The 23,519-nt window shown below is 40.4% G+C and overlaps 1 long non-coding RNA gene and 1 pseudogene across 3 annotated transcripts in view; one reads left to right on the top strand and one right to left on the bottom strand.

Moving 5' to 3' along the window:
• The window catches only part of LOC140514877 (uncharacterized), a 172,333-nt gene that overhangs the window by 22,522 nt on the left and 126,292 nt on the right, over positions 1-23,519 (top strand). For 2 of the 3 annotated variants that reach the window (XR_011970760.1, XR_011970759.1), the window contains exon 3: positions 7,661-7,830. The exons of the other annotated variant lie outside the window; for it this stretch is intronic. This is a non-coding gene — a long non-coding RNA (uncharacterized lncRNA). The remainder of the gene's footprint in view (positions 1-7,660; positions 7,831-23,519) is intronic. 3 annotated transcript variants of the gene reach the window in all.
• Positions 8,592-9,889, bottom strand: LOC140514874 (alpha-enolase pseudogene; annotated as a pseudogene).

Genomic DNA, 23,519 nt, shown 5'->3' with positions numbered 1-23,519 from the left:
CTTGCCATTTCCTTCTTTAGTTCATTGTACAGATGAGGAAACTGAGGCAAAGAGTATTAAGTGACTTTCTCAGGGTCACACAACTATTAAGTGTCTGAGGCCAGGTTTGAACTTGGGTCTTTCTGACTCCAGGCCTGCCACTTTATGTACTGGGTCACCTAGCTTCCCCAACTAAAAGACATTTTTTTTGATAGGGAGCGTAATTCTGAAGTCAGGTCTTCCTGATCACGGAGGTGGTGCTTCCTCCACTTGGCCATGCTATACTTTCCAGTATCATATAACCATTATTTGTCAGAAGATAGTATGTGTCAAGTCATCATATGTCAAAAACATGAATTTTAGGTATTCCTGACTCCATGGTGACCTCTGTTTACAGCCTCACACTATCTCCCTTTCTGGGAAAAGTTATATCTCACAAAGTTTATTTCCATTCAGAGAGCACATATATCAGCCCACAACCAGAGGACAGCAACATCCCCGGAATGAGATTGGTCCATTGGGTCACCAGTATCTGCCATGGAATGCAGATGAAGCATTCTGCCTGTGCGAAGTGCCAGAAAGTTGTGTGACATATGGGCGGACATTTCCTGATCAACAAGTTTCGGCTCTAAATTGGGCAGATGGCCCAAACACAGACAGATGAGCGAAGAACAAAGAACCCCATCAAGAGAGGGGAATTCCTTTGGGGGTGGCACAGGCGGCAGAAGAGAGAACAATGATGAGTCAAATGGCCTTTCAGAGGCACAAAGATTCCATGGGCCCCACTGGGGACCACTCCAGCTCCGGTTTATAGAGTGCATAATGAGGGCATGTCTTGACCAGGGGGTGCAGACCAGCAGACAAAAAAATGGAGCTCCTAATCCCAAAGGAAACACCCATAAACCTTGGCTGCAGGCGGGATTCAAAGGAAAGAGCACACAGGCCAGGGGCTTGGCAATGTCTGACTTCCAAGCATGCATTGGTCTTTTCAGCCTTATCCACATGCCCTGGAAAGAACAATGTGGAAAGCATGATCTTAAAAAGAAAGGAAATCCCAGAGTGATGCCACAGAATAAATGGGAGACCTTGCTCAGGGGACAAATGTCTGAAAAAAAGACAAAGGAGCACCTATTCCTTTGCTTTTGAGGTTAAAAAAACAAACATTGTTGGGGGCAAGAGAAAGATCCAAGAAGGGAAAAAACCAATGATCATGGTGGACAGTGGTGAGTCAGCGGAACTTCTCAGTTTGAGTTGTGCTTCTTCTTCTAAGTCAGGGGCTTTTATCCTTCTTGTGCTGTGTACCCCTTGGGGCAGCCTGGTGAAGCCCAGTTTAAAGGCACAAAATAATAGAATAACAAGGAAACTTATCAGCATGCTTAACGGCAACAACAACTAGAAGAATTCATGTATCCCAGGTTAAGCATCCCTGTTCTTAAAGAACAAGGTCACTGACTTAGGAAGCCATCCCTCCTTCTTTGGACTTGGGTACCATGTCTTTGCTTCCTCTTTACTATGCTGTTCCATCGGCAAGTTCTTTCAGGAATCTCCATTTAGGGAACGGCCAATCCTCCATTCTTCCTTGCATGTGCCCCCCTTCCAACTCTTCAGCCCCATTTTTATATTAACTTCTCCTATTAGAATGTCAGCTCTTTCAGGACAAAGATTGTCTTTATTTTTGTTTGTATTTGGATCCACAGTGCTTAATATAGTGCCTGGTACATAATAAGCACTTAACAAATGCTTATTGATTGACTATTGACTGACTTTCACAAAGTAAGAGTCTGACCATGTCACTCCCCTACTCAATGAACTCCAGTGGTTCCCTATACCCTCCAGGACTAAACACAGACTCTTCTGTTCAGCATTTAAAACCCTTTCCAACTAATCCCCAACCTCCCCTTCCAGCCTGGTTCTATACTGCTCCTTTTCATTAACTTTGTGTTCTAGATCAATTAGCCTTCTTATTGTTTCTCAACCATAGCACTCCATCTTCCTTCATTAACCCTTTACAGGGGTTAGCCATCTCACAGCTGGAATGCACTCTTGCTTCATTTTCCCTTCTGAGAATCCCCAGTTCCTTCCCAAAGTTACCTTAAGAACCACCTTCTTCAACACGAGATCTTTCCTGATTCCCTGGCATTTCTAACGCTTTCTGAAATCACCTTGTATTATTTTTGTAAATATTTTTATATATACATATCCATCTATACACACACACACACACACACACACACACACACACATATATTTACATATCTATATAATCTTCCTTTGTGGGATGTTGGCTCTTTGGGGGCAAGGACTGTTTCACATTTTTTTGTTTTCCAGGGATAAGCATGGTGCCTGACACATAGTAGGTACTTAGTAAATTCTTTTGATAGATTGATTGGTTGATTGGTAATCCCTTCCCCTCTCCCATCCTTACTTACCTCTTTTGGGAGATTTGTACTATATACCTCTCAGGGGTGTTGTGATGGGGAAAAAGTCCTGCAGACTTCAAAATCCTTTATAAATGAGAGACATTATTAGTATCAGACTCTGCACGGGGCCCCAGAGATTCATTTAGTTCAACCACTTTTTTAAGATCAAGTTAAACCCTTCTGGATTGGTCAAAGTCATAAGGTAGCATGTTGTAGAATCAGTTTTGATTCCAAATTGTTGGACTTTAGAACAAGCATTTTCTCCATTGGAAATGTTGGAATGTTAGGGGACCCAGGAATGAGGAGGTTCATTCTCTACAATGCATATGCATTTCTAAGGGCTACAGGAAAAGTTTTTCTTGTGGACCCAAAATGAAAACTTCTGTCAAGGCTTACCCAGTAATGATTTGGGCTTATTAGAAGGATATTCTGCCATTTTCCCTAAAATAGCAAAGAGCTCAATATTTCCACAGTTTTTCTAATAATTTGCTTTGAAAATTACTCTATAAACAAATTTTTGGAGACAGAAGGGACCTCAGGAATGATTCAGTATAGCCTTTATGCCCCTCTCCCCAAAGAATCCCCACTATACACTTGAGGATTCAAGGGTCAAAGCTTCACCTTACCCTTGTTTGAAGGCCTCTAGTAAGGAGGATTTCACTATCTCCTGGTACAGTACTTTTGGAGAGGCAAAGGTAGGTTTGGTCTCGGACACCCAGCAGAGTAGTAGAAGCTAACTGTCATGTTTTCCTTGAGTCTTCTTCTCAGTTTCTTTAACTGCCCCTCACATGGCATAGATTCCAGGTCTTTTTCCCTCCTGGTGGTCTTTCTCTGGAGTCTATCCACATATGTTATGCCCCCAAATGAACACAACATTCCAGTTATGGCCTGATCAGATCAGAGGACAACGCAGTTATCACCCCATCATTCTTCATTTCACATGAAGACCCCCAAAACAATGTTCATATTTATTTGTAATTAGCTTTACTTTTACTTGTTTTTGTCCATTAAATGAATTATGTTCTTGTGTCTACAAGAAGCTGTAATGCTGGCGTCCTCTTAATGCTAAAGCCTGCTTTGCAGTTTATACTGCATCTATCTTGTCGGTACAGAACTGTTTTCATGCTGTTTCCCCAATGAGCTGTGGCCCCTGGGAGTCCTCATGGAGAGCAGGGATTGTCTTTTGCCTTTCGTTGTATCCCAAAAGCTTAGCAGCGTGCCTGGTGTAGTGTGGGCACTTCATGAATGCTTGTTGACTGGCTGACTATAAGAAGAGACAGAAGGTTATCAAGGCATAGGATGAAAATGTGCCTCTTCTGAGCAAGAGGCATCCACAGAGGTGCTATGCTGTATGGAATGCTTTGGAGGTCCTCTGACTTGTTCTCTGTTTAATCCATGGAAAGAGGACTGACCTCAGGACTAAAAGTATCAATGTGTAATTTGGCCTCGAGGGCCTTTGTCAAGAGAGCAGTGTGGTGTAGTGGATGGCAAATTCAGCCTCAGACATTTACTAACTGTGTGACCCTGAACAAGTCACTTAGATTTTGTGTGCCTCAGTTTCCCCAATTGCAAAATGTGAATAATGATGGTACCTAGTGTCTAAGCTTGTGGTGAGGATCAAATTAAATCATATTTATAAGTTGCTTAGCACGGTACCTTGCATATAAGAGATACTTAATACATGTTTGCTCCTTTCCCTTCCTTCTCATTTTCTTATAAGGCTGAACTTGGGCTTAGAAATATCTGAGTCTAAAGTTCACCTGGAAATGTAGCTAGGCAGCTAGGTGACACAGTGGATAGGGTGCCCAGCTTGGAGTCAGGAGGACCTGAGTTCAAATTTGGCCTCAGACATTTACAATTGTGTGACCATGTTTGCCTCAGTTTCCTCATCTGTAAAATGAGTTGGAAAAGAAAATGGCTAAACTATTCCAGTGTCGTTGCCAATAAAAACTCCAAATGGGGTCAGAAAGAGGTGGGCATGACTCAACAACAACAACTTCACTTTAGACACTTATTAGCTGGAGTAAATTGCTTTCTCTGGGCCTCAGTTTTCTCATTTGTAAAAATGGTACATTGGACTTGGTGACCTCTTTGGTCCCTTCTAGCTCTAAATTTGGAATCCTTTGAATCCTCTAGGCTCTCAATGACTATGATGTGACTGAAGTTGTGGAGTTTTACGTTGCTTTGGAATCAACTTCTAGCTGTGTCCATGAGACTCTTAATATTTGAGGAGACTGAGAACCTGCTGACTGTGGACGTGTTGTTCTACTTCTTATGGAAAATCACAAATTAACAGCAGATTGAAGCCAACTGGAGGCCTGGAGTACATGTTCAGATTCTGAGGAGGAGACACAGGTTCCAGACTCTCAGAAAACAATCTGGATGCCTGGGTCTATTTATGCCAATGATTCAAAAACGTGTTTGGCAGGCTTGGGAAAAAAGGGAAAAGAAAAAAACTCTGAATGTCCATTCCTGAGACCAAGTTCATAAACTTTTACACTGTGTCTTCAATTAAGGGCCCCATAAAGTCCTGGAAATCTGGAAGCTTGCAGAGGATGAGATTAAAGCCTTCTAGGATAAGTAGAGTTTTATTTGAGTCAATTCTGATTTTATGAAAACTGCACCTAATTTAGAGGCCGGACAAAGAATTCCTTATCTCCCACCCACCATCTAAAATGTCTTTCCAATTAGGAAGACTTTGACAGCCAGTGTCAGAATTGATCCTCAGTATTTCTCATTGTAAAGCTGATGGAATGTGTGATAATAAGCCCTACTTTGGCTTAAGTTGGACTCGATTACCACTCTTTTCCAGGATGAAAACAGTTAAGAAACGAAAAAGTCTTCTGTGATCTCCAAGAGCTGATTGATTGAGGATGACATTCCAAGCTTGGTACTGGAGATGCAGGAATTGAGTCTTGCCCTGGAGGTTTAAAGTCTCATATCCTTCTCCAAGTGGCAGTGAGACATTGAGATGTGTAACTGAGCTGCCTACCAATCGGGTGCTCCTGGGCTACTGTTCACAAACTTGAAGACTGTTCACAGGCTGTCTGCTCACCGTTTGGCATAGACTATCCAAGTGGGGCCGTGAATCTGCTGACAGAAAGCCAGCCTAGGAAGATTAATCTTCTTTGACAGTGCCTCTGAGCTAATGACTCTGCTTTGGAATAACAAACAGATAGAAAAGGGGCAACCACTCTTTACTTTCCAAGACGAGAGGAGGCAGTGTGCATGATACGCAGAAAAGAATGTGGACTCCAGAGGTTCAAATCTCACCTCTGAATGTGACCTTGGACAAGTCAATCTCCCTAAGTTGCATTTTCTTCATCCATAAAATGAGGGGGTTGCACTAGGTGGTTGTTTAGGTTCCTTCAAACTCTAGACCTAAGATCCTGTGAATACAACAATTAGCTTTCAGTCCTATGTAAGTAAACCTACTTTCCCTTTCATTGTGCTACCCATAGAATAATGAGAATTTCCCCTGGCCTAATCCTACTGGGAATAGATGTAATGCAGTCAAAGTGAATCAATTTCTTCCAGGACACTGCCTATGGATGAAAAGAATCATTCATTGGTGCAGCATGGGAAGAAAGCACTAGCTTCATGTATCAAGTGCCCTCCTTAGAGGAGGGTAGCATACTATGAGGAAGTCCATGTGGAAACAGGCCTTCCTTTTGGCCCTGGAGATTGATAAACTGTGGAGTTCTCTTTTTCTTGTTTTACTTTATGTCCATGCTATCTTTCCTTTAATATTTCGGAAGGTCGGGGATAGAGTTGCACCCAGATGCACAGGGAATTTGGTTGGCTTCTATTCAGACATGAAATAGAACTCACAAAGTAATCTCTCTCTCAGGTGTATATACATATATACACACATACACATACATATACACATATATGTAGTCATACACACATGTATATATACAGATATAGGTATACATGCATATGCATATGTATTATATATAATGGAGAAATATAAATATAACATATGATATAAAAATATATAATAAATAGAGAGAAATAATGATAAAGTATAGAATAGAATATATAGATAATATATGTATATAGACAGGATATTTATACATACATATGTAGAATATATCGACAGAATATACATGTGCATATGTATGTTTGTGTATGCATATATATGCACACACATATATGTATACATTATCTATATACATGCATGTAATTTTGCAGTTTCTTAGGTCATAAAGATCATAGATTTAGAACTGAAAAGGAATTTAGCAGTCACCTAGAACAGCCTACTCATTTTACAGAGAAAGAAGATGAAACCCTGAACAGTTAAATGACTTGCCTTCAAGGTTGTAGGTAATAATATGTAATAATATGTAGGTAATAATATGTAGGTAATAATATGTAATAGGTAATAATATCTAGCATTTAAAGCTTTAAAGCTTGCAAAGAAATTTCCAAACATTATCTCTTTTTATCCTTGCAACAACCCTGAGAGGTAGGTACTATAATGAATTCCATTTTCCAGAGGAAGAAGTGGTAAAACGACTTCCCCAGGGTCAAACAGCTAGTATCTGAGGCTGGACTTGAACTCAGATCTTACTGACTCCAGGGCAGCTAGGTCATGTAGTATGGATAGCGAGCTGGGCCTGGAGTTAAGAGGACTCCTGAGTTCAATCTGAACTCAGACACTTACTAGTTGTGAGAACTTGGGCAAGTCATTTAGCCCTGTTGGCCTCAGTTCCTCATCTGTAAAATGAGCTGGACAAGGAAACAACAAACTGCTCTAGTATCTTTACCTAGAAAACCCGAAACGGGATCAGGAAGAATCAGACATGATGGAAATGAGTCAACAACAAAAACTTACTGACTCCAGGCTCAGTACCCTACCCATGGAGCCTTCTAGCTCCCTCTAGCCAGGTCCTAAGCAGGAAGGTTAGAATTCATATTCAGATCCTCTGTCCCTAAAGCCAATGATCTTTTCCTATTCCAAGCAAGTTTGCAGAAGAACTTTGACTCAGCTGTCATCTGTCACACCAGCTAGACTTCAACAATTCAGTCGAATAATGCCTTGTACATCTCACCGTTGCAGACCTTCATCCTCTCCATCCATGAAGATGATATCCCCACCCAGCTCCTCTAGAAGTAGGGGTGATGTTAACATAACACACTTGTGCATTCTTATCTGTGACTCTGTAGCAAAAAACCTAAGTGAATTTTGAGGAGTCTTCTCAGGCCAAACTAACAAACACTCAAGCTTGTCTAATATGATTCATATTATTTAATAGACAAATAAAGGTGAGAGGACTTGTCCAGGAGTCCAGGAGACCACAAGTCCAGGAACTGATGAAGTCACCCTCCCATGGACAGCCTAGGCAGCGCTATGTAGCAGATGTGGAGAGGGCAGAGATGTTGATGTGAATCTTACCTCTCAAATTCACTCACTCTGTGACCCTAGGTAAGTTATTTTAATACTATGGAACATAAGTTACCTCATTTATAAAATGGAGCCCGCAATGCTTTACCCTACAGGGTTATTGAGAAGATCAAATTAAAGATATACAAAGTATTTTACAAACTTTAAAACAACATAAACATTATTCATTCTGTTCATATATTCATCTTTTATTTATTTATTTTCTAACATTTATTTATTTATTTTTAGTTTTCGAAATTCATTTTCACAAGATTTTGAGGTCCAAATATCTTCTCATCTCTCCCATCCCCCACCCCAGCACACCGTGCATTCTGATAATTCCTTCCTCCAATCTGCCCTCTTTTCTATCACACCTCTCCCTTCCCTTATCCTTATCTCCTCTATTTTTTGGGGGAGGGGGGGTTACTGAATACTTTTCTTCTGCACATGGAAGCCACTAAGGATTTGGCCTGTGGGCTCATCGCGCTGCATCACAAGTACATGGCTCCACACATCAACACCAGGATTGGGGTGAAAACAGGTCAATCTATCCCAGTCATAAGATAATAAAGGGTTTTCTGACACAGAGCCGGATGATCAGGTAGTCTCCAGTATAAGACAGTTCTAACGAAGCAGTGAGAACATCACAGAAAGGTTGAAGGGAGAGGGAAGTTAAGCCTCAGAGGGCCCTGCTCCCAAAACAAGACTGGTCTAGTACTTGGTGCTGCCCATTCTAGGACAGGAGCAGACTTCTATAGAGGTGGCTGGAGCCTGTGAACCCTTAGGCCTCCTAGCCACAGAGCTTACTTGGCCTGAGGGTTTCTGAAGTTTCTTCCAGCAAATTTAGCCTTGCTGCCCAGCTCTTCCTCAGTTCTGAGAAGCTGGTTATACTTGGCCAGAAGCTCAGATTGGCAGGGGGCACCAGTCTTGGTCTGCCCAGTACAGAGACCCATCACCAGGTCTGCAATGAAGGTATCTTCAGTCTCCCCAGAATGATGGGAAACCATTACTCCCCACCCATTGGATTGGGCCAGCTTGCACATCTGGAGAGATTCAGTCACAGAGCCAATCTGGTTCACTCTGAGTAGGAGGCAATTGCAGGCCTTCACATTCACAGCCTTTTCAATTCGCTTGGGATTGGTCACTGTGAGATCATCTCCTACCACCTGGATGTCGGCAGTAGCAGTGAAATTTTTCCAAGCTTCCCAATCATCCTGGTCAGAGATCTTCAATAGACACCACTGGATAATCCTTGATGAAGCTCTTGTAGAGATCCCCAAGCTCAGAAGGGGAGATGTATCTGCTGGAATCATCAGGAGACTTGGAGTCTAAATCATATTTCCCAGATCAGAAGAATTCAGAGGCAGCAACATCCATGCTAATTACAACTTTATCAATATAGCCAGCCTTACCAATAGCATCCTTTAGAAGGTCCAGAGCTTCTTTATTCTCCAGGATGTTAGGAAGAAAGCCACCCTCATCCCCTACATTGGTGGCATCTTGTCCATATTTCTGCTTAATCACACTCTTCAAGTCGTGGTGGACCTCAGCTCCAATGTGCATGGCCTCCTTAAAGTTTGCTGCTGCAGCAGGGAGGATCATGAACTCCTGCATGGCCAACTTGTTACCAGCATGGGAGCCATGTTGAAGGCTAGAACGGGCAGGATGACTTCATCGTTGCCTGCAAGGTCAGCAATGTGATGGTACAGGGAGACACCTTTCTCAGCAGCTCCAGCCTTACAAACAGCCAGAGACACTCCCAAAATGGCATTTGCACCAAATTTAGATTTATTTTCAGTGCCATCCATCTCTCCCATCAATCTGTCGATCTTCTCTTGCTCCACAACATTCAATTTCTTGCTAATCAAGGTCAGGGCAGTAGTTTTATTGATGTGCTCAACCGCTTTTGAAGCACCTTTCCCCATGTAGTGAGTCTTATCTTGTCTCGGAGCTTCAGGGCTTCATGGATACCAGTAGAAGCACCACTGGGCACAGCAGCTCGGAATGGACCTTTCTCAGTATAGAGATCAACTTCAACAGGAGGATTTCCATGAAAGTCAAAGATCTCTCTTGTCTGGATCTTGTAAATAGACATGTTGAGTTTCTTGATGGGGCTTCCTCCACTGAGCTCAGAGAACAGAGGTGGAAGGGCTCCTCTATTTTCTTGTAAGGCAAGATAGATTTCTATACCCCATTACTTGTACTTCTTGTTTTCCAGTTGCAGGTAAAAATAATTTTTAACATTCATTTTTAAAACTTTGAGTTCCAACTTCTCTCTCTTCCTCTCTCCCCATCCATCCTCACTGAGAAGGCAAGGAATTCAATATAGAGTATACGTGTGTAGTTATGCAAAATACTTCCATAAGAGTCATGTTGTGAAAGACTAACTATATTTCCCTCCATCCTGTCATGCCCCCATTTATTCTATTCTCTCTTTTGACCTTGTCCCTCCCCAAAAGTGTTTACTTCTAATTACCCCCTCATCTCATTTGCCCTCCCTTCTATCTTACCCCCCCATACCCCACTTATCCCCTTTTCCCCTACTTTCCTGTAAAGATAGACTTTCATATCAAATTGAATATGCACGTTATTCCCTCCTTAAGTCAAATATAATGAGAGTAAGCTTCACTTTTTCCCTCTGCCCTCATCCCTTTTTCCCTCCATTGAAAAGCTTTTTCTTGCTTCTTTTATGAGAGATAATTTGCCCCATTCCATTTCTCTCTTTCTCCTCTCAATATATTCCTCTCTCACCCCTTAATTTCATTGTTTAGATGTCATCCCTTTCGATTCAACTTACCCTGTGCCCTCTGTCTGCACATATACAATCCCTCCAACTACCCAAATACTGAGAAAAGTCTCAAGAGTTACAAATATTATCTTTCCATGTAGGAATGTAAACAGCTTAACTTTAGTAAGCCCCTTATGATTTCTCTTTCCTGTTTACCTTTTCATGCTTCTCTTGATTCTCATATTTGAAAATCAAATTTTCTATTTAGCTCTGGTCTTTTCCTCAATAATGCTTGAAAGTCCTCTATTTCATTGAATAACCGTTTTCCCCCAGAAGTATTATACTCAGTTTTGCTGAGTAGGTGATTCTTGGTTTTAATCCTAGCTCTTTTGGCTTCTGGAATATCATATTCCAACCCCCTCTATCCCTTAATGTAGAAGGTGCTAGAGTTTGTGCTATTCTGATTGTATTTCCACAATATTTGAATTGTTTCTTTCTGGTTGTTGCATTATTTTCTCCTTGACCTGGGAACTCTGGAATTGGGCTACAATGTTCCTAGGTGGTGTTTCTCTTTCTGGATCTCTTTCAGAAGGTGATCGCTGGATTCTTTCAATATTTATTTTACCCCTGAGTTCTAAAATATCAGGGCAGTTTTCCTTGATAATTTTATGAAAGATGATGTCTAGGCTCTTTTTTTGATCATGGTTTTCAGGTAATCCCATGATTTTTTAATTGTCTCTCCTGGATCTATTTTCCAGATCAGTTGTTTTTACAATGAAATATTTCACATAGTCTTCTATTTTTTCATTCCTTTGGTTTTGTTTTATAATTTCTTGATTTTTCATAAAGTCATTCACTTCCATCAGCTCCATTCTCATCTTTAAGGGCTTATTTTCTTCAGTGAGCTCTTGGATCTCCTTTTCCATGTGGCCAGTTCTGCAGTTTAGGGCCTTCTTCTCCTCGTTGGCTTTTTGGATCTTTTGCCATCTGGGTTAGTCTGTTTTTTAAAGTGTTATTTTCTTCAGCATTTTTTTGAGTCTCCTTTAGCAAGCAGTTGACTCATTTTTCTTGATTTTCTTTCATCCCTCTCATTTCTCTTCCCAGTTTTTGCTCTGCTTCTCTTACTTGATTTTCAAAATCTTATTTGAGCTCTTCCATGGCCTGGGACCAGTTCATATTTTTCTTGGAGGCTTTGGAGACTTTGTTTTCTTCCATTTGCATGCTTCGGTCTTCCTTGTCACCAAGCAAACAAGGAAAAGTGACTTGCCCAGGATCACACAGCTAGTGTCTGAGGCCATATTTGAACTCAAAAAGATGAGTTTTCCTGACTCCAAGCCCAGTGCTCTATCTACTGTGCCATCTCTCTACTATATCTTGATTGCCTTGCAAGTGAAAATTTTTCTTGAGTCTTCAGACACTGGAGGGTTCTATAACATACATAACACTGGCAGTATTAAAAAGATGGATCTGCTTCTGGGAGATATTCAGGAATTTTAAAACAGCTTTGAAATTTCTGGAATCCAGTTCGACTGACTTTTTTCCTTCTATTTGAAATTATTTAAGTCATCTGCTAGCACTGTCTTTTCCAATTATACATGTAACATCTACATATTCACATAGATATACATACATACATACATACATACATACATACATACACACATGCACACATACAATATGTGCTTATTACATAGTGCATGTCTGCATGTATCCTGGAACCCTTCCCCTCACACTCTTAGAGGCAGTTTATGGTGCAGTGGATGTTGTGCTGGGCCTGGAATCAGGAAGACGTGCATTCAAATTCTGTCTTAGATTATTGACAATTGTTTAAACATGGGTAAATCAATTAAGCTCTCTGGTCTTCAGTTCCCTCATATATCAAATGATATAAGCTTTAATTGATAAGCTTTAATTTCCCCTCTAGCTCTAAATCTATGAGCCAATGAGCTTCCCATCTCACTGAAACCTACCTTTCTCTAGACAATGCTGGTTCCTTTTCTTGTGATCCCTGTCACACTGGCCAGAAATAGTCAGCATACAAGACTTTGTTCCCCTCTGCTACTTCCACACTCTTTATTTCTTTGAGTCAACAGTCTGTCCTCCTTTGGGGCTCACTCCATCAGGCCCTTTGCTACTTCCATTTACCAGTCTAGAGGGTGGTGGTTCACAATTCTGAAATTAAACCCTTTCTGTGTAGTCATCCTCTCTGTCTCAACCCTTGCCCTTCTACTGGAGGAAGAGGTTCAGCATTCATACTGATATCCCTCCAGATGCCCTACCCTTCTATTTCATTAACATTCCAAACTGCATGACCTCCATTTCCATTTCTGCCCACATAGTGGAATGGATCATCATACCTTATACCTCACTACTATCCCAATTATGCCAACAGTATCATCTTGAACTTTGAAATTGCACTCCATAGTCATGATCTCCTGTCCTTCTCTTCCTATGTCTCCCTTCTCCAAAACATATTTCATCTTTCCTGGGTTCTCTAGCCTCTCTATCCCTCACTGTTTGTCCAACATGTGGCCCCAGCTCTGGCCTTAATGTTCATAGTTCATTTCACTCTTCTCTACCCTTGAATTCCTTATCCATGTATCCTGCCATTTGTAACCTGCCAATCCTCAACTCAGCCTGACCATGACCTGCCATCTCTGTTCACATGCCCAAAATGTTGACTGCAGCTTGAGAAAGTCATACAGTGGTTTAATTTGATTCACTACAAGTTCATACTAAACCTACTTAACTGGACCTTTAGAGATTCATGGCAACAAAAGATTAATAGAATTTCAGAATTGGAAGGGACCTGAGGAATCCCTGTAATCTGACTTGTTCCTGTATAAGCATCTCCTCTACAGATTACCATGCAAGTGTTCATTCTGCCTTTGTTTGGAGACTTCCAGTGAGGATGAACCCATGACCTCTCAAGGTAGCCCAGTCTACCATGGGATAGCTATTATTTTCAGGAAGATTTTTCCTTTTACTAAGCCTATATCTACCTCCCTGAAACTACTATGTGTTGCTCCTAGTTCTGTACTTTTGGGCAAAAGAGAACATGTCTAATCCCTATCACATTACAGCCCTTCAAAACTCAAAATATAGCTACTGTGTCTTCTACCAAATCTCCTCTCCAGGTTGAATATCTCATTTCTTCAACTGACTCTCATTTGGCATGATCACAAAGTCTTTCACGATCTGGGTTGCCCTCTTCTGGATGCAATCCAGAATACCAATGCCTTTCCTAGAAAATGGTAGCAAGAAGGGAACACAATGCCACAAATATGATCTAACCATGACAAAAATGGAGTGGACTCAACTCTCTAGACTAAGGTATTATACTTTTATTATTGTAATCTATTAGTTTTCTTGGTTTTCACTCTGTCAACTTACGTTAAAGCTTATAGTCTACTAAATCCCTCATATCTTTTTGAGTATGACTTCACTATGGTCTCACCTAACTTATTTATTTTTATTTTTTAGTGTTTTGCATTTAAAAATTTTTTTTGGCCCCACCTAACTTTGAAGCTGATTTTTTCCAGATCCAATTGAAAGATTCTATGTCTGTTCCTATAAACTTTCTGTCAAAAAGCAACAGCCCTTAGGAGAAAGGTCTACTTTTTCTGTTCATATGCCCATCATGTAGCACAGTCCTGTCACATAATTGGTATTTAGGGAATGTTTGTTGACTGTTCAGGAGGACTAGTGCCTCTGGGGCAAGGGATTGCTGAGCTCTCTTCAAGGTTGCCTATCCACTTTTGGTGTCCACCTTTCACCCAAGTCTCACCTGCAGCTCTGAGAAGCTGGAGCATGTGCAGTAGCCACACCCTGGTAAAACCGTCTCAACAGATAGATTTAACCAGGTGGAGGGTAACTGAGGGACCTGTTGGTAAGTGAGTGGGATGTCTACCCCATGTGAAGACTTGTGACGACTTCCTTTGAGGGAAAGGGCAGATGAGAACAATTGGTGCCAATAACATAGAGTTCTCATGGTGCTTCTACTTCCTATATATAAATCCAGATCGTAATCATCTCTACAGATACTGGGGAAGAACAAAATCAAATCAAATTATATTCAACAAGCATTTATTAGGCACCAACATCATACAAACCACTGTGATAGGCCCTGGGAAAACAAAAACAGTAATTAAATTGTATTCTTCTGGTCCTGACTTCTAGTAGGGGATGTAGAATACACAGAGAAAAGTAAATACCAGTTGATCTGAGAAGGAAGAGAGGGCTAAAAATGACCATAAAACACCAACTCTAGCCCTAACTAATTCTGCTTTCCCTCATGCATCAAAGCACGCACAAGAAAGGTCAGGTGCAAAATCTACAACAGAGATCTGGTTCCATAGAAATGCAGTGTAGTAGGGTGTTCTTGGAGATGGAAAATTTATGTTTAAGTCCTGACTCTGACATTTACTCACTCTCTGGCCTTGGACAAGCAATTTAACTGCTCTTGATTTTCTTATCTGTAAGATGGGAGTAACAGTACATGTTCTACATGGATCTTGTTCTACATTTAAAAAAAGTCTATGAATTTTTTTCTCTCAATGGTGAAAGGGACTCATAAACTTCGATTTTATGCAACTGAGTTTCATACTCTAGCATTCTGCCTCTTGGCCCAGAGGAAGGGGAGTAACATTGTTAAATATACACAGATAAATTTATTGCAGTAAAATAGTACTTTTGTGGTTATGTTTTATTCCACTAGAGTTTTCCTCTATGCCTCATTGTGGTATGGCAGAGATCCAGAGGTTTAGATGGCTATGCCATTAGGGTACAAGCTTGGGCAAGTCCCCATAAACTGGGAAACTTCAAGCAGAGATTGTGTTTCTGTTTTTCAAGGATCAGCTCCATTATGTCTGGAGAACCTCAGCTCTAACTTGGTGACAGGGTGGGGAATTTTCCAGCCTCAGATCATCTAAAAGATTACCTACAAAGTGGTAGAGGGTTGGGAACACCCCACTCAGGGCTCACTTCACTCTTGGGTGGATGTACTTCTGGAATTTCACCTCCTCACCCATAGCCTTCCTACCAAGGAGATACTCAAACCCTGAGGCTCAATCTCAGGGTTGGTGATTCCCTAGCCTGAACCACCATTTCATGAAGCTTCCAGCTAGGTTGCTTCACTTCTGATGTCATGCACTCTCTGGATCTCTCCAACTTCTTCCCTATTTCCTTGTTCCCAACTGTGTCCTTTTTTCTCTTCTCTCCCCACATTCCAACTTCCTTTTGTGAGTTGTCTTCCAGTATTCACATGATGAGGGAGGGCCTATCTTATTTGCTTACATTTTTATTCCTAGTCTTTAGTAGAGCACTCAGATTACTTTTATCCTTCTGTCTGTCTATTTCAGATCCTTGAAGGATTAAAGTAATCCAGCTGTAGCATATATCTCATCTGCAAACAGATAGAATATCCTGGAAGTTTTAATGCAATAAGGTTTAATAGTTTAAAGCTGCTATTAAGACTATCAGAGCTCCCAATGTTCCCTTCTTGCCATGAGATTGAGGGAAACAAGCAAAGTATTGCATTAGAATAAGGTCCTTTAGGGCATACAGACTTTTTCAGGAGACACAGATCACCTGAGGTCAGAGAAAATATGCCGAGAAAGCATATAGGATACATGTTATTTGAAAATTGCCTCTTTTATGAAGCCAAATCTTAAGCATCGCATAAATCAGTAGTGCTTCCTGACTGGCAGAGAACCCTAAACCCCACCTTAAATCAGAAATTGAGACTTTATGCTGAACTCAACAGAACTGGCTGTGACTAGATTCTGGGACCTTGGGAGTCCTTTCATGCTTCTCAAATTGTTTCTCCACTTCCTCAGTTGTAAAAAGAGTGGTTTGGAAGTGTCAAAGGACACTTCCACTTGCGTCCACAAAGGACACATCTATGACAATAACAGTGAAGGTGGGGGAAACCCATGAGACATCTGCCCATGACAGTCAAGACAGTTGGGTAGAGAGAGAAGGTTTGGTTTTCCCAGGAAGGAATCCCTAGTATGATGTACTCACCAAGTGGTCATGCAACTGCTGCTCAAAGACCTTCAAGGAGACGGAATTCACTACCTCTCAGAGGCGACATATTCTATTTATGGACAGTGCGTATTGTAGTAAGATTTCCTGACATCCAGCCTAAGATTTCCTCTATGCAGTTCTTATTTGATTTATCCTAGTTCTTTCTTCAGGAAAAAGCAAACCAAATCAAATACTAGAATTGTGTTTCTCCAGGAGACTTTTTCCAAGGGACCACAAAAAACTTTCAGTCCAGCTCTTGGGACCAACTTGAAACCTGTAGCTACAGTATACAGTAAAAACCCAAACATGAGTACTTTAAAACAACACTGGTAGTTAATTTTCCTGGCATCCCAGGTAGTTAACCTGAGTATCACAGTACCCAGGTAACATTGGTTCATTTGGAACCTAAACTGGTACTGCTCATATGATTTGATTGAAACCAAAATAAAATAATTTACATTATCAGTATATGCAAGAGACATGGCACTCTACAGAGTACCTGAGAGGGTAATGCAGTGGCAACATGCCTAACTATATGCACATTTTAAAAGCAGCTGCACATCCATAGCACACAGTAATCAATCATAATCATCAAAGCTTGGCTAACAAGGCAACACTAGCTAGGAACAGCAATGAAACCATTAATAGGCTTCTAAAATTACAGTTGAACTCTGAGCATGGACGGCTCTCAGGCCCTCCTCTTCTACTGCATGACAAAACTGTCTGGGAAATCAGGAGTCCCTTAGCCAATCTTTCAGAAACAAAAACCCCAAAGGTAATCTGACCACTTTAAAGACACAGACAGTCCTGGCTATGAAGCCAATGGAAAAAGACCATTTCTAATCATGTGTGCTATGTATATATCTCTGATATAAAGTGCCCATGCATGACCAGTTCTCCTCTCCCAGAAGCAGATACCCCAAGGTCTTCTATGAAGACGACACCATCTTAGGTGGTCTGGGGCATGTGTCAACACACCCCACATACACACATACACATATGCACACAGTGAAACACATGTAGCATTTGGTAATGATGAGAGTTTATGGGACCCCAATGGATACATGTCTTAGAGGATGATGAGACTTATTTTTGCCTTCCTGAAAGGCTTTAGAGTATTTCCTCCTCTAGAATGGGTATTATTCAGAAGAAATACAGTTAAATCTGAATCCCATTTACTTGTGTGAGTAGAACGCTGCATTTCTTGTGCCCTTAGACCTTTTAGTGAACTTAGCCTCAATTGGCATTTATTATATGCTTTTATTGGGTCTTGAATGCCAAGTTAAAATTCTTTGAGCTCTTTAATTTATTTTCATTGAATTTATTTTCATTGTCTTTAATGCTTTAGCTTCTGTGGTTGCTCCTCATTCCAAAACAGATCAGCAGTGGTGATTATCTAGGAGTAGAGAAGCCTGCAATCCTTGGGACCTTTCATTATTATCTTTACCCTGGTCATTTTCTGCTCTGTTACTGAGAATTGCAAGCAAATCAACATTAAAATTGCCTCTAGAGAAGATGTAATAGACTGATCAGATGTTCTGTTCACCATCTTTGCGACTTCTTAGAACATAACTTCTTTCTCTGGTCACTGCTCCCCTTGTGTGTCTCCCCCATTAGAATGGGAGCTCCTTGAGGTTTGTATTTGTATACTAAATGGTTAGTATAATTCTTGGCACTTAAGGTATTAGTAAGTTCTAATTATCCATCCATCAATTCATATATCTATTCATCCATCCATCCATCCATCCATCCATCCATCCATCCATCCATGTATTCATTCATTCAGTCATTATTCAGGCCAGCAATGAATAGTAATGAAACATGTATCTTACTGTAGAAATGAATGTGATCTTGACAAAGCAGTCTACTCTGGTGTGACTTTTTAATATGCAGTTCAGTACATTGTGGAAAGATATTGGAGCTGGAGTCAGACAGAGGATCTGGATTTGAATCATAGTTCTATACCACTTATGCAAGCTCTCTAAGATGAGAAGTTTTTGATTTTGGAAGATTTTTTTTTAATTTCTGAGGATGATTTTTGAAAAGTCTTCCTGTGAAACATGAGTAGAATCACCTTCAACATGATAAAAGAGCCCATAAATGTAATCTATAATTGACTTAGTTTTTTCATCTCAATTCCTTCAAAGATCTTTTTTTATGATCTTTTTGTAAACTCATCTCTCAAAGATGCTAGCTGTCCCTCCAAGCTTTCTGTCATCTTCAGATCTGATAAGATAACATCTATACAATTGTCCAAGTCATTGATAAAAATTTTAAGCAGCACAAGGCCAAACATAATTCCTGGGGCACTTGAGACTTCTTTCCAAATTGACATTGATTCACCAATGCCAACTCTTTAGTTTGGGCTGCTCAATAAGACCTGAATTCCCTGAATTTTACACTTGACTCTCCTCAGAGGAAACTCAGCTAGGCATAGGATATAGAAGATAGGCTTCTAAGAGGAGGCAAAAGCAATATTAGATGTGAGAGAGGTTCTGAAAGGTTATTGAGTGGATGCACAAGATATATTTCACTGACTTCACAATTTTCCCTGGGCTCAGTCCTGACACATCCTCATAGCTATATTTTTCTTCTGGCAAAGAGAGGAAATAATATTGAAGTTTCATAGGGAAAGGACTAACAAAATCCATCACTGAAATAAAGTCGACTGAACAAATGTGGAATAGGAGAAGATTAGTTATGGCATATTTATGCCAGGAAAATACCTATGAGTCACAGTAGACCACTGCTTACTCTGCATGATTGTTGCTTGCTCTAGTTTTAAAGATTGTGGTTTCTAACATCCATAAGCAAAATCTAGTACCAGGAGGACACTGATGTTTAAAAATGTTATGAGAGAACATGTGATTGGTAAACAGTTCTATTCCATTTCCCCCCAAAAATAATCTAGCCCTTTCTCTTTCTCCTGTTCTGTTCTGGGCTCATCTCTACCTGTCCCAGATAGGTCTGCCAGGGGACTAACTCAACAGGTCATCAATGTCATAGTGTGGGCAGGAGCCAATTTTCAACCCTTTGGTTTTTCCTGTATAGGTTTTTAGGGTGAGGAGGCCATTTAAGGAATCAACAAACACTGGAAGTTTCATAATATTTTGGGACTTGATACAGTCAGCACAGTTAGCACCCCATCATCTGTAAAAGGGCACATTTGGAGGACCTCACTTAAGGTATTAAAGCTAGAAAGAAAGTTATCTCCACTAATAAATTACATTACTTGAGATAATAATTCATTAAAAATAGAAATAATTAAGGAAAAATTAATAACTTCTCTGGACTAATGATTTAGCTCATTCCCTTCTGAGTTCTCCTCTAACCCAGGACTTATATCAGTGAAGGAAGGTTAGGTATTACAGAACATTTCCCTAAGTAAGAAAGTTGTGAAACAGGAAGTTTTAAAAAAATTCTCAGAATATTTTTTTTTCTATATAGTCTCTATTGACCATCCCCAGAGAATGTGTACCAACCCTTTTGCAGGCTTGGCAAACCTGCTTTAAGAAATATATGATGGAAGGTACCTGTCCTATTCTACTTCAGAGCACACAGAGGTATTGTGTTTCCTGTTGGCTTGCTGCATGTTGATGACAAACATTTTTTATTGAATGTAAGCCAGAATTGAGCATCTTTCCTAATAAGGCTCCAATAAGTAAGATCTTCCTGCCTTTCCTGGTGTATTTTAAATGAGGATGCAGTAAATTCTGTGAGTCTTTGGGTAGAAGGTGAGGTAGCAGCTGAGGCTCACATAGGTGTTTCTGTGGCTGCCTGATCTCCCTTGCAATCCACCACATGGTCATAAACGCATGGTGCAATGATTTCTTTTTGTCTTTTTGTACCTACTGTTTTCTAATCTTAGATGATTGAGTAGAAGAGGTTGAATAGAGTAGGTTATGATCTTGTGACTGGTTGAGTCATCAGATGTCCAGCAATTGGCTTCAGTAATTGGATCTGCTATAAAATAAAAACTGCCCCAGGTGAGGGGTCATGAGTAAACTGCAAAATGGCTGAGTACCTTTCTTGACCTGTCCCAGCAGGGAATTGACCAAGTAGCCCTGAGAATAATAGTGCCACCTATCGAACAGCTAGGTGAAATTGATGAGGGAGAAGATTCTATAGCCACCAACTCTCTCCCAGCTGGTCCTGTGATGGTAGAATGTGCTCTCAGTTTAGGAAGTGGCTGCACATTGGATCTTGTTCGCCTTCTCAGTAAATATTCCTCTGTAAAAGCTAATTGATGTTAGTTGCTGAAATGATATTGAGGAGATATTAAATATCACTTAATAGGTGTTCCCCAAGGAACACATCAGATGGAGAGTTCATGACTGATAGTACTAGAAAACTCACATAAACCCTTAGGGTTAGAACCCTGAGGAGAGTGATAACTTAGCTCTGTGGATCTGGCCTGCCACTTTTAATTGGAGGTTTGGAGAGTGAGCACAGAGTCCATGTGCTACAAAATGAACACAGAACCATAGAATTTCAGCAGTAGATGAGTTCCCGGGGTCATTTATTTCAATTTTTTGCCTTTTACAACATCTCCAAGAAATAATCATTTAGTCTCTAAAGTCTTTAAACATGGGAATGCACCATCTCCTTTCTCACCTGGCCCCTTTCTCTGTGTTTTTACCCATTACTCTTTTCTACATTCCAGTGACATTGACCTCCTGACTGTTCTTCACATATGACACTCCATCTCTCAACCCAAGCATTTTCACTGGCTGTCCCATTCCTGACCCACTCTTCACTTCTTTACTTCCTTGGCTTCCTTCCAGCCTCGAGTCTTTCCCAATCCTTCTTACTCTTAGAAACATTCAGCATTGATTATCACCCATTTATCCTGTATATCTCTTGTGTACATAATTGTTTTTATGGTGTCTCCTGTGACATTGAGCTATGAGGTTCTTGAGGGCAGGGACTCCTTTTTTGCCTTTCTTTGTGTCCTCAGTGCTTAACACAGTATCTGGTACACAGTAGGTGCTTGATAAATGCTACTTAACTAACTGAATTCTGGAGCCATTCCAGTATGCTTTTAGACATCTGTTAGGAATGCTTTCCTTACATCAGTCTAAATCTGCCTGTCTGAAACTCCCACCCATTGCTCCCACTTTGGATCCAAGTAGAACACGTCCTGTCCTTTCAAGTGACAGCCTTTTGATCCTTAAAGAGAGATACCATATTCACCTTGAGTCTCATCTTCCCCAGGCTAAAAGCTTCTACTACTTTCTAGCAAAGCTTGTATAGAATACATTGTATAATATTTCTATAGCACGCATGCCAACCCTTTCACTGTTGTGATCATTCTCTTTTGGACATTCTCCGGATTTAAAAGAAATAGGATAGAAAATGTTTGGTCTAACACATTTCAAGGGTGGCAAAGAGAATCAACGAAATCAGTTTACTAGACGGTTTTCATAAATTATCATTTGCAGATTCTATTTTTCTGAATGACTTTCACCTATCCACTCTTCAGCCATTAGTGGAACATCCTTTCCTCTTTACCCTAAGACTCACATTTTTCTGATTGGCACAATGCTAACCTCAACAATCATAAAAGTAATAAGAGGCTGCAGATGTCAAATTCCACATTGGCCAATGGTTTGAATCTTCCTAGGTGCCTCCTGTTTCCCTAGACTCTTTTGGTTTGTTATGGTCAAAATAGATGCCTTCTCAAGGTTCTGCATAACCACAAGAGTCAATTCATCTAGCTTCATCCTATGGAAAAACAAATATGGCAAAATTAAAGTGAATATGGGCTAGTTTCCCATTCCACTCTTCCCCACTAACATTCCGTCATGATGGAGCCAGGAATTCAAGGAGCCAAATTTCAAACTATCCATCTCACTTAAATTTCCATTGTTCCTCATGAAATTCTATTCATAATTTTAAAATTTGGGATATGCCTCTTTCCTGAACAGGTGGAAAGTTTAAAAGTCAAAATAAATTTTATTGGAGATGACATTTTAAAGTAGATTTTAGTAAGTAAGAGCAGAAGAGAAGACTGGACTTTTTTGGGGAAATACAAGAGAAAGGATGACTTAGGAAAAAGGGGTCATGCCACATCCTCAGGGTGTGATATGCTGATGGTGCTATCTGAAGCCAGGCATGACTGATTTCAAGTGTCAGTGAGTGAAGTTGCTGTATTCATTGTGCGTGCGTGTGTGTGTGTGTATGTGTGTGTGTGTTTGCATGTATGTCATATGGGTAACTGTTTCACACCTTAACAGATGCCACAGACTTAAGAAGAGTGCTGGATCTGAAGTCAGGAAGACCCAAGTTCAAATGTGACATCAAATGCTTACTAACTGAATGACCCTGGACAAATTACTTCATCTTTTTCTATCTCACTTTACTTAACTTTAAAATGGACATTACAACAGCATCCACCTCCCATGTTTTGGGAAGTATCAAATGATATGATAAAGTGCTTGGTATGGTACCTAGCAAATAGCAGGTACTTTCTTCTTAACTAGGTGTCGGTCCACATAACTTGGATCAGCTTGACTCAGCAAGAGAAACATTTGTTAACACAGAAACTATAATCATCAATGAATATTTATGGACAATTCAACAGACTAAAAGAGAACATCAAAGTCCACAGTTCCACAGTGGTGAGTTGCCCTGGCGATATACACTCCCTACATGAATGCCTTACTGTACACTTTAAGTGCATGTCTACTCTTCTTTCATGGTCTTCTTCGAGAACAAAGGACAAACACAGCTCTTCCTTCAGACGTTGTGCATTGGTGGAAAAGTCACTCAGCTCATAGGCATAATATTATGTAAAATATGTGTTATTTTTGCATTCTCAGTCCAAGGTGGCTGATTGTTTATGGGAAATAATGAGCTATAGTGTTATTAGGAACATTCAGCCACAAGAGTTATACCTAGGATCCTGAGAGTAGAGAGTTATAGTAGCCACTCTCCTATTGGGAAGATCTCAACCTGTCAGTGTAGATGAAGGTTG

The sequence above is a fragment of the Notamacropus eugenii genome, chromosome 7 (assembly GCF_028372415.1).
Source record: "Notamacropus eugenii isolate mMacEug1 chromosome 7, mMacEug1.pri_v2, whole genome shotgun sequence".
Classification (NCBI taxonomy): domain Eukaryota; kingdom Metazoa; phylum Chordata; class Mammalia; order Diprotodontia; family Macropodidae; genus Notamacropus; species Notamacropus eugenii.
Note: the sequence above shows the minus strand (reverse complement) of the source record. Positions and strands in the feature narration are given on the sequence as shown.